Source organism: Camelus dromedarius, chromosome 10 (genome assembly GCF_036321535.1).
Source record: "Camelus dromedarius isolate mCamDro1 chromosome 10, mCamDro1.pat, whole genome shotgun sequence".
In the NCBI taxonomy this organism is placed as follows: Eukaryota; Metazoa; Chordata; class Mammalia; order Artiodactyla; family Camelidae; genus Camelus; species Camelus dromedarius.
In genome coordinates this window covers 16,756,227-16,767,489 of record NC_087445.1, presented here as the reverse complement: position 1 = coordinate 16,767,489, position 11,263 = coordinate 16,756,227, and the positions used below count along the sequence as shown (strand labels likewise).

The 11,263-nt window shown below is 38.1% G+C and overlaps 1 pseudogene; it reads right to left on the bottom strand.

The window, feature by feature from the left end:
* Positions 1–5,601: 5,601 nt before the first annotated feature.
* Positions 5,602–10,695, bottom strand: LOC116152570 (elongation factor 2-like; annotated as a pseudogene).
* Between the last annotated feature and the right edge of the window lie 568 nt (positions 10,696–11,263).

The window sequence follows — 11,263 nt, the reverse complement described above, 5'->3', positions numbered from 1 at the left end:
TGCACATAAACATTAATACTGAATATTCTTTATTAATGGATAATGCCAAAGATTGTATAAGCTGTATTAAGTATGAGGATGGAAACCTTATATACATCTCTAATTTTCACAATAATTCTGTAAGAAAAATACTTCGTTTCATGTTAAAATGGAAAAAAATGACATATATAGAGAAAGCAACTTACCACATACTTTAGTAAATGATAGAGGCAGATGAGAATCTATATGTCCTTATTGCCTGTGCCCTCTCCACTATCATATACTGAGTAAGAAAGACAGAGAGGGAGGATATCAGTCTTTCTATGTATACATACATTTTTTTAAACCATAGCTGACTTCCAGAGATTTTTCACAATGCTTGAAAAGCCAGTGTTGCCAGGACTTTGAATCTAAACATGCCCCCCCACCATCCACCAAAGTGAGCTGAAATTCTATAAGTTGAAATTTATACAATTGATGCATTTTTCTCTGGTATAGTTTCTGCAAATGAAACAGAACATTATACAATTTTGTTTTTCACATAAAGAATTTCCAGAGCTGGCAACTGCTTTACTTCTTATTGCTGGTCTTCAAAGGCAGTAATACTGTTTAACATTATTGCTCCTTCCTATAGGAACAACACCCCTTTCATATTGTGTCCATTGAGACAGTTTCTCATTTCTGAAATTTTAATGCCTATAAGATGGGAAAAAAGAGGCAAGGAAAGACCCTGGGGTGATTTAAGATGATGATTCTGGATTGAAGCATCTTGCTGCTTAGAGGAACACCATATTTCATAGTGTATTTGCAGAAATGCTTCATGGCACAAACTCCTATTTCATGTCCTTGAAGGCCAATGGAGTAACAGAGTTTCTGTTTCAGTGCCTATCTGATCAATAATCCTATGACTTTTTGGAGTTGCCATCTGTCTTGTGATACATTTTTACTGTGTTGATGTGCAGTGACTAATACCTATATGTATATATATTTGTCTCTTGCAACTGTAAATTATTTTTAAAATATTTCTACAAGTGCTTAAATTTATTTATATAAAATATATTTTCCTTGATTTCATTGGAGACACACATAAATCAATTTCACTTGAAAATATATTTGGAATTCAGTGCAACTTCCCTTGGGCTTGGCATTTAATTCAACATGCAGTAATAGGGCACTAACTATGTGGCAAGCTATATGCTAGGCACTGGTTACAAAGATGAGTAAGACATGGACCCTAGCTTCCCAGAGTTCACAGGCTTCAGCTGAAAGCATGGATTTTGTCACCCATCTGCTTTCATTTGAATCTTCTCCTTACCACTTGTTAGATGTTAGACAAATTATTTCACTTTCTGTGTCTCAGTGATCTCACCTGTAAAATGGGAGTAGTGATAAATGTTACCTCAAGACTTATGTGAGTATTAAATGAGCTAATACCTGTTAAGTCACGTCTCAAAAAATTCTGGGTATTTTTGTCAATTATTATTGACATTATTATTATTATTACTTGAATTACAAAGAGCTAAATATTATACTACTCTACAATAAGTATAAAATAGAGATAGTTTAAGAGGAGGGAGTACAGAACTCCATCATGAGCTGCCAAGGAAGCTTTTATTGGAGAAATGAGACTTACATGTATATATTTTTTCTCTCTTGCAACTTGAGGCTTGAACATGGTCTTAAGCTTGGTAGCAGAAAAAGCCTTTGAAAAGGTAGGAAGGCTTGAGAAAGTATGCCCCACTCAGCAAACTGTTGGTGGGGCCATGTGTATAATTAGGAGTAGTGAAAGGTAAAGGGTAAGGTCACAAAGAGCCTTTGGCGATACACTAAGTATTTAAGACTTGATCTTGTTGGCATTCGAAACCATGAAAGGATTTTTAAAGAGAAAGCTAATGTGATCAGATTTATATTTTAGAAATATAACCTTAACCATTGTAGGGGGTAGATTAGAATGCTAGCTGGAGGAAGATAAGACTTGAAGATCGTTTTTCTGGAAAGGGGAAATAGAGGGGTTCACAGTGAGGCTCAAGGTGATGTTTTGGGCAACTGGGTGGATGACAGTGCTGTCAGTAGAGCTAAGGAGTGTATATGGAGGACAGAACAGAGGCAATATGGTGGGTGGGGATGGAACTCTGGGTGGGCAATCACCACTTTCTCATAGGCTGGTAGAGAAAGAAAAACCAGAAAAGAAGACATAAGAAATACACAAGAACCAGGAAAGAAACCAGATATTGCAGATTCTGAGACAAACGTCAATAAAGAGATTTGTTAACAAAATTAGGACTTTATTGGTGATCTTAATGAATATCTTCCAAAAATAAGAAGAACGAAATGAAGGGAAGGAAGTGAAGACAAGTACAGATGATTGTCACATAGTCCAGCCAGGAAGGGACACAGAAATAAAGATAATTTTTTTCCTCCTTAGAGGAATATACTTGAGAATTTTTGTATGCTAAGGGGAAAAAGTCACCAGAAGGAGAAGAAGGAGATAAAATAAATAGAAGAAATAATTAAAGAATTCCTTTGCGATGAAAATTAATTTGAACTAGAATATAAAAGGATTAATTTTCAACAAGAGAAAGGAGTCCTATTCATATGTATGGGAGGCAAGAATGGAGTGTATGGGGATAGGTTGTTTGTGCCTGGAATAGGGATTTGTGGGGATTTCTATCTGATGGTTTCTATTTGTAAAATAGAAAGTGAGGTCATCTTCACAAATGGTCAAAGTTTGCTGTTTTCTTTCCTTTTTGATTATTTTCTTTTGTCTTACTCCTTCTGGAAACCAGATAGCAAAATACATAATAGGAATTTTAAGAAATCTCCAGGTCCTGTGGGTTTCTTGGTATTTCCTAGACTTAATGTGTGTGGCTCTTTTCTAATAAAGCTTTATCAACTGAAATATTAACAGTAAGATAGTTTCCACTGCCTTGATCCTATGCCACTTCTAACTTTTTTTTTTTTTTAATTGAGGGTGCTGTGTAGATGTCTGTAAGAGTTAACCGTCATGTCATCACTTTGGTCAAATCACCTGTATGCTCTTTGAACATATTAGCAGAAATAAAAAATGACCTCTGATATTTGGGATTAGCGATATCTCCAATGTAGATCCTTTATTTAGAGTCCAGGGACGTCAAGCCCGGTGCCTGTCACTAAGCACTCTTCATACCTACTGGATGTTTGCTTAAGGGCCATCCAAGGACCATCTCTACCTATGTAAAAAAGTTGTATTATAACAGACCACTGAGGATTAAAAATGTTAAGTACATTTCCCAGTCTTAGGTGGGGCTGTGTTTCAAAGCAGCTTTTTATTACTCTCAAGTTCAACTTTTAAACCCTATGGTATTAACCTAACTCCCCTGTCCAGTCCCAGGCTTTATGCTGTTTGACTCTAGTTCTGTCTTTTGCAGTAAAACAAAATAATTCTACCTTTTCTTCCACAGAATATCACTACAAATCATTTAATATTACTATAGTTATCGTTCCATCATCTTTAACTCCCTTAATTTTTCCTCACAGGTAATGGTTTGCAAGCCCTTCCAATATCTAAGTAGTCTCTGTAAATAAGCTTTAGTTCTCACTTTGTGAGGGAAATGCTCATATAGTGGAAATATTATTAGACTTGAACACAGAGGTTGAGTTCTATTTTAGCAAATTCTAAAATCTGAAACTTAAACAGACACTTATCTTCTGAGTCTCCATTTTATTAATTTGTAAAAGAGAATGGCACCTTAGTCAGCAACAAGATTTCTTCTTTTTAAACAGTTCTATTTGAGTATATTTTACATATATACCCTAAAGTTTGTGGTGTTTAATTGTTCAATTGTTTAAAGTGCACAATTGAATCGTTTTTAGTATATGTATAGTACTGTGCAAAGATGATCATAATCTAATTTAGAACACTTTCATTACCCCAAAGAAACAGCATAGCCATTAGCAGTCACTACTCACCACCCCCATCTTTTCTCTTCTCACCTCCAACCCTAGTTAAACACTAATGTGCTATACTTTAATACAGATTTGCCTATGGTGTAAATTTCATGTAAGTGGACTCATATAACTTGTGGTTTCTTGTGACTAGTTTCTTTTACTTAGCCTAATGTTTTCAAGGTTCATCTATGTTGTAACATCAATACTTCATTCCTTCTTATAGCCAAATAATATTCCATTGTATGGATACACTAGATTTTGTTTATACATTCATCAGTTGATGGACATTTGAATCATTTCCACTTTTTAACTATTATGAATAATTCTGCTGTGAACATTTGTGTACAAGTTTTTATGTGGACATATGTTTTCATTTCTCTTGAGGAGAATCCTATGAGTGGAACTGTTTCATATGGAAATTTTGCATTGACGTGGTAACTCGGTTTAACATTTAGAGAAACTGCCGAACTGTTTTACAAAGTGTCTGTGCTATTTTAAATTCCCACTTCATTATGATGAAGACTAAAAGATTGGATTAATAGAGGAATAAGTAAATGCTAAAGTACTACTCATGGCTACTTTTATTATCCTGTTTTGTCTAACTCCTCCCGGAACACAAGCAATAAAGAAGCATTTAGCATGCATTTAAAAAATTTCCAGGTCATCCTGTGGGTTTCTTTAGGTATTTCCTACACTTAATGTTTGAGGCTTACGAGCTCACATTTTGCTGGTAAGGCTCTAGTGAGGCCAAGAACAGATGTGAGTCTGGCAATATTCAAGTTAACTCTCTGGTTAGTTATTTTTTTTTAACCACACACTCCATTTTATTTGAAGGTTTTAGAAGATGAGTGGCAGAGCTTACAAGAGTTACCTGAATCATTAAAACCCACAAAGTTGGAGAGTTTTTTTTTAAAAAAGAATAGATACCAAAGTAGCTTTTAGGAAGATGACACCTTATTAGTCTCTTAAATTGTTAAAGAGAGCAAAAGAAGGCTTAAGATCTTAAAGAAAAAAGTATTTATAAACATGCTAAATAATACCTTAAAACAAAAATGAGGAAAAATAGTGTCATACAGGTGAAATCCTGTTATAAGTGGACATCATTTCTATGGGACTTTTCAAAAAAACCTCTTAAATGATTTTATTCTAAAATTTGGCAGGTCATTTGAGTTTCTCTGTGAAGATATGATTTTAAAAGTTTTGGATGGTTCATTCCGCCCCGCCTCCCTTTCCCCAGGCCAAATAAGTCCCAGCTGCAAGGGCATTTCTGTTGTCTTTGTAATCTTGTAATAAATATTAAAAGAAATGGTATCAGATGTTCACGTTCAGTCATGGCACAGAGTGGTCTCCGGAAAGCGGCCAGCAGAGAATCCCGGCGCCGGGACAGTCTCGCGATGTGTTGTGAGATCTCTCTGGGGTCTGGCCGGTCGCCATTCGCCTGCTGGACGAGGTGGCGGGGCTGCGCTGAGGGAGGCCATGTGAAATCAGTCTTGGAAGTTGCCTGGGGCTAGGATGTTGCTCTTCAGGCCTCTGCACTTTTGCATATTGCCACCAAGACGTGGCTGCGGCGGCTGGTGAGGTGGAAGGTGTTTGTGGGCAGGGTCAGCCACAGTTATCCAGCCGCTCGGTGGGGAGGCCTGGCTGCCTGTGTTTACCTCAGGACGGCAGTGGAGTCCAAGACTCGTTTACGGGTCTTCATGACAAATACGAGGGTGCTGGCACTTGGGAGTCCTCCAATACGTGACCCACTTCCTGTTCAGGACACTGTAGAGGCCACCAACCTCTTGTTGTGCCCACTCGCTCGCCACAGGCAGAAGGGCCCCACGGGCCAGGCCTGGCGGTCGGTGCCCGCCTGAGACGGCATTGGGGACGCTGTGAATGGTGTCTGCGCGAGCGTTACATTGCGGATGTCGAAGCGAATGCTCTGCGTGTTCTCCTCGCACTGTGCCCCCTCTTTCATGGCCCACGGGAAGCCAGCCACCTCCCTGGCTTTGATCTCATTGAGATACTGTACGCCTTTGGTGACCTGGTAAGGATGACAGGCCAGTGCTAGCAGGCCCAAAGCATCACATCTTGAGGGCCTCTACCATATCCTACTAGTACTTCTTGGCCAGGTAGCAGCCCACTGCTTGAGCTCCTGGTGGGCAGACACCTCGCCCTTGTCCATGTCTTCCTCCAGGCCATCAGGGAATGACTAAGCTTTCAGGTACAGCTGAATGTGCTTGATAAGGGACTTGGACTGGCAGAGCATGTTTGATTCTTCCCTAATGGTCTCAGACTACCAGACAACCGGGTTGGATTTCTTGATGGAATATGGGCATGGCCCATGCTCTTCCAGGACTCAAGGTGCCGTGGGGTCTGATTTGGCCAGCTGCTTCAGCCCCTCCACCAACTTGGCTGGGCAAGCAAGCCAGGATCTTGGCCTCCACAGCAATCCTGAGACCCAACCCCACTCACTCATGGTGAATTTCATCACCTGCATTTATGGAGGTGCCCCAAGGTGGTGATGGTGCATGGCTTCACCAGGAACTATTGGATGCCCAGTAGGCCAGTGATGATGTTCCTGCAAGTAATGTCCAGCATGACCTTCACATAATGACCCATCAAAGGGATTGTTCTCTGGGTCGGCTTCAGGTACAGGGTCTCTTTCTTCCTGGGTGTGTGGGTTGAGGGTTTGTATTGTGGTGATCATTTTGCTATATATAAAAATATCAGATGATTATGTTGTATTCCTGAACTCCTGTCCTAACTTGGACAGCCATCTCTCAGGGTCATGCCAATGATTTCACAGATGTGTGGGTCAGACAGCAGTTGTGGTCAGTCTCACCCCAAAAATGACTGGGAAAATAGGTTGTTGTGGTTGTCCTGGTGATGGAGGGTGATTAGTGCTGCTTTACAGTTAGTACTAATGACAATGCCAAAATTGAGAGCTTCTAAGGAGCTCATGGGAACATGGCTCAGAGCAGGGCACAGCCTTAAGCAATGTCTCACTTCACATAAGCCTGCATTCTTTGGTGACAAGAATCACATCATAGCCATTTTTATTTCTGCAGTTCCTGTTACTTTATATATGGCCATTGTATTAAATAATCAAAAGAGGAAATTCTACATCTACTAGAAACTTACATTTCAACTGTATTTCAGTGTTTACTTATTTATTTATTTCATAAATTAATGAACTGAGACTGAAATCACTTACACATACAGTGTCTAGTACAGATAGGCACTCATTAATTTTTGGACTAATAAAACCAAAGAACCAATCAAGAGTACACAGTCATTTCAATAACAAAAATAGTTCCACTTTAATACTTTATCTAGTAGAAAATTATTCTCAGTGACAAATTTTATTAATTATCCAAGATGGAAATGTTTATTTAGAATCATTTGATTGGATAGAATTTGAGTTTTTCTTAGGTTATAGGGTAAGGAGTTTTTGAGATTAGTTATGAAAAAGTGATTTTCTGTGAGGAGTTATTTGAGATGCTGCGCTAAATGAATTAAGTTGAGAGAAACAGTGAACATTCTGGATGACAGAAAGGAATAAAAGGAAAAAACTCAGTAAAATGATCAAGACTAAACCTGAACATTTTTGTGGCTAAACTGCAATCTAACACCTGAGTTTGAAGACTCAACTACCTCAGCAAATACTGGATAAAACCTGGCACAGTGAGAATTCATATGAAAAAAACAGACCCCATAGTTGACTAAAAGGAATTTACAGTATGACATGATTGTTATGTCTATGATGGGAATATAGTGGCCTAAACCAATGAGGTGATAGTTCTGTTGTTTTAGTTCTATTGAGATTTATTTAGTTAGTTCTATCTTGCTTTAGTGCCATTGGTGCACTAATTTAGCAATACTCAAAGCACCTCCTTGTCAGAGATGTGTGTCTTAGTCTCATAAGTTCTCTTTTTCAAAATCCTGAAGCATCAGTACCAGCCAAGACCTTAGTGTTACCCTTTACCTTTTTGGTTTTCTAATACCTGGATAACCATTCTTTTAATTAAATTATATTAAAATAACGTATGTAGTTTTTATCTTCTGACTAGACCCTGGTGATTACAACCAGAGATGAGTAGATAATGGATAATAGGTAATGAATAGAACTTTTCAAGTATTTGAAGACTTGCATGTAAACGAAAATATATTAGCTATACATCACAGTACTGGTTTCTTTATGTTTCCTTCTTGGAGATTGTCTGACCCTCTACTCTACCACCATAAATAGTCATGTTCTGGAGCACATGACCTGATTCCATGGCCACAGCTGATTGGACCTGGGTGAGCACTTTACTTATGGACAGCACATTCTAGGCTGGTCAATTGCCTATGACAGGTTTTGGAATAAAGTGCTCTGCTCAAAGATAGATGAACTGAGCTAAATGGATTCTTTTTTTTTATGATTTTGAATTAGAAGTCTCAGTTCAAAGCTGGACCTAAAGAAGCATGTGATAGTTGAATTTTGTAATAGCAGAGCATAAGTAGCTCACGATTTCCTGCCATGGAATTTGTCAGAGACATTTGACCTATAAATCACTCTCTTCTACCCTCAGCAAAAACATTTCCATAATTAAGACTGGGTTTACTTTGTGAGGTGTATATATCCCTATCATCTGAATGTTCAAGCAGAGAACAGATAATTTTCAAGTTTGTTTTAGAGGGGGTTTCTTCAAGGAAAGCTTTTCATGTTAGGATGTAAGATGTGCTTCTTTTTCTAGGTTCTTTTCTAGGCCTATTGAATAAGAATATCCCCCAAATGGAGACAAGCCATACACATTAAAAACACCAGCAATAACAACAAGAACAACTCCCTCTTCCATGTTATACTGAAATAGCTGGTCTGTAGATCAGTCAGATATGGGAAGAAAAGAGCTGTATGGTTGTTCCGGCTAGCTACTGCTGAATTACAAACTATCACAACACTTACTGGCTCACCATCTTTATTATATCTCATGCCTTTGTGGGTCAGAAATGCAAGCAGTCTCTACTGGCAATTTTTCTGCACCATCTAGATTGATTAGGGCTAGCTGGTGATACTTAATGGAGACTAGTTTCATTGGGAGTATACAAGACGGCTTCATTCATGCCTGGCATCTTGTTGCAGACAAATGAACCCCTTTTTCTCTCCATATAGTTTCAGGACTTCTCTCTGGTCTTTTCAACAAAACAGTTGAACATATGTGGTAGTTTATCATCACGTGATGACCTAGGGCTCTCATACGCAAGGCAGAAACTGGCAGTCATTTTGGTTGGTAGACCTAGATTTGGCATCTGCCACTTCTGCTGTTCTCCATTGGTTAAAGTAGTCACAAGCCAGCACAGATTCTAGGGGAGGGAAAATAACCCTTATCTCTCAATAAGAGAAGAATTAGAAGATCTGTGGCTATATTTAATCCATCACAAAGATCTCTTAATTTATTATAAATTAGCTTTTTAGAGCCTGAGGAAATGGCATATGAGAAGGACAATTCCACTGTCTAAAAACTGCATGACAAGACAGGCCATGCAGGCACGGCTAGGCAGAGATGTTTGGCTTGTCCTCTGTTAGAGAAAGACGCATATAATGATGAACAGCACACAAAAAAGAAGGAGATGCATCAGAGATAATTTCACCCTAAGCCAAGTTTTGTTTAAGACTGTTTCTAATTGGAGTAGTCTACAGGAATAGAATGGCAAAGAATTTGGGTCTGTTGTTTACTTTTGGATTGGAAGTAGGTAATATGTGCTGAATTCTCACCAAAAGTATTCCAGTAAATGCTATCAATCACCAGTAATAATGATAGTAACCATTATATTAAAGAATTCAATTTATCTTTCAAGCTAATATGAATATATGCGTTATTTCCGTTGAAACAATCTTTGTCTTAACTGAGAAGGAAAGAGAGGAGTCATGTTTAATTAGAATTCCTTTAGATTTTTAAATGTATCATAAAACATAATAAATAGGGTCACTATTATTTTTCTTGGAAAGCTGAACTGATTTCAGTTCTCTCATTGTGACTTAAGTTTTCTGAATTGCCTTTCTTAAAGTTATAGCAACTTACTCTTTTTGAAATATGAAGTATGCTGTAATAAACTTGTTCTCCTCCTTTATTGTTGTGAAATGTTTTCACAAATTGCATTTGTGAGCTGTGAATATGCTGTTGGTGTTATTTACACTTGAGAGCAGATTAAACACGTTTTTGTTTATATTAATTATGAAACTGAGGCATTTGGGATTACTATTTGGTTTTGTTTTTCTTTCTTTTTATTTATTTAACTTTTCCTCTTGGTAGGGGTTGGTTATTACTTTGCTCAAAGCTGCTGGTTGACTCAGAAATGAAATTGACACAGACTATTCACTATTGAGTATGTTGATTTAAATTAACAGTACAGAAGAGAGTTTCAATGAGAATGCAATGTCATTTAATAAATTAACAATGGGATCAACTCAGGCTGAAGGCTGTTTTAACAAAGTTGCCTAAAGCTTTCCTTTGTTGACGTGAAGACTAGGGCACTAAATCCATTCTATAGATACTCTTCCAAGACCATAAGTACTAAAATTGCAAGAGTTAAAGGTTATGTCTTAGAATCCACACCCCACCCACCCCCAGTCAACCTGCTGAGTTGTAGAACTCTCCAAACATAACGCTGTTCCTGACGTGACAGATTGGAAAAGTAATTCTCTTATGGGAAAGTCATCTATTTCCTCTATGGAGGATGCATCATTTTAAATCCTCTGGCCGTACTTTCTGTTCCAACCACTACTGAGGCAATCAGTTTGTAAGCTTTCAGCATCTTCATGCAGGTGAACGTAATAGCACGTTTGCCTCAACATCTCAGAGCCTCTGACCTGAACTGAGTGTCTCTAACTTCCTGGTCCAGATCTTCTCTGATATCACATCATGGGAGACTTATAGGAACTCCTTTGTACTATTACATGCACATCTTCTAAGTACGAGGGATGGAAGTAGAAAGATAAATGCCTCCTTTTGTTCCCACTGAGCAGGTGGTTCTTAGACACAATTCTTAAGGTTCTCCCATGAACACTGAAGGATAGAGTTGTTTTCCGTAGTAGTGTACAACTGTATCTTTGTATTGGCTCTCTTTATTTTCTTCCCTGTTTCATTCCACTGTCCCTCACTTCTATTACATGTGATCATATTCCCAAATAAATTGCTCACACATAAACCTTTGCCTTACATCTGCTTTTTTAGGGGAAACCAGAGCTAAGACAGGACCTATAACACTCGTTTCTTCCACTCAAGTTATCAATAATGTGTTGGAATTTAATTAGGGCATGTTTCCTCAAAATTGAAACCAAGAATGTCCCAATATATGAGACTTCATGTTCAGCGTATTGTACCATCCA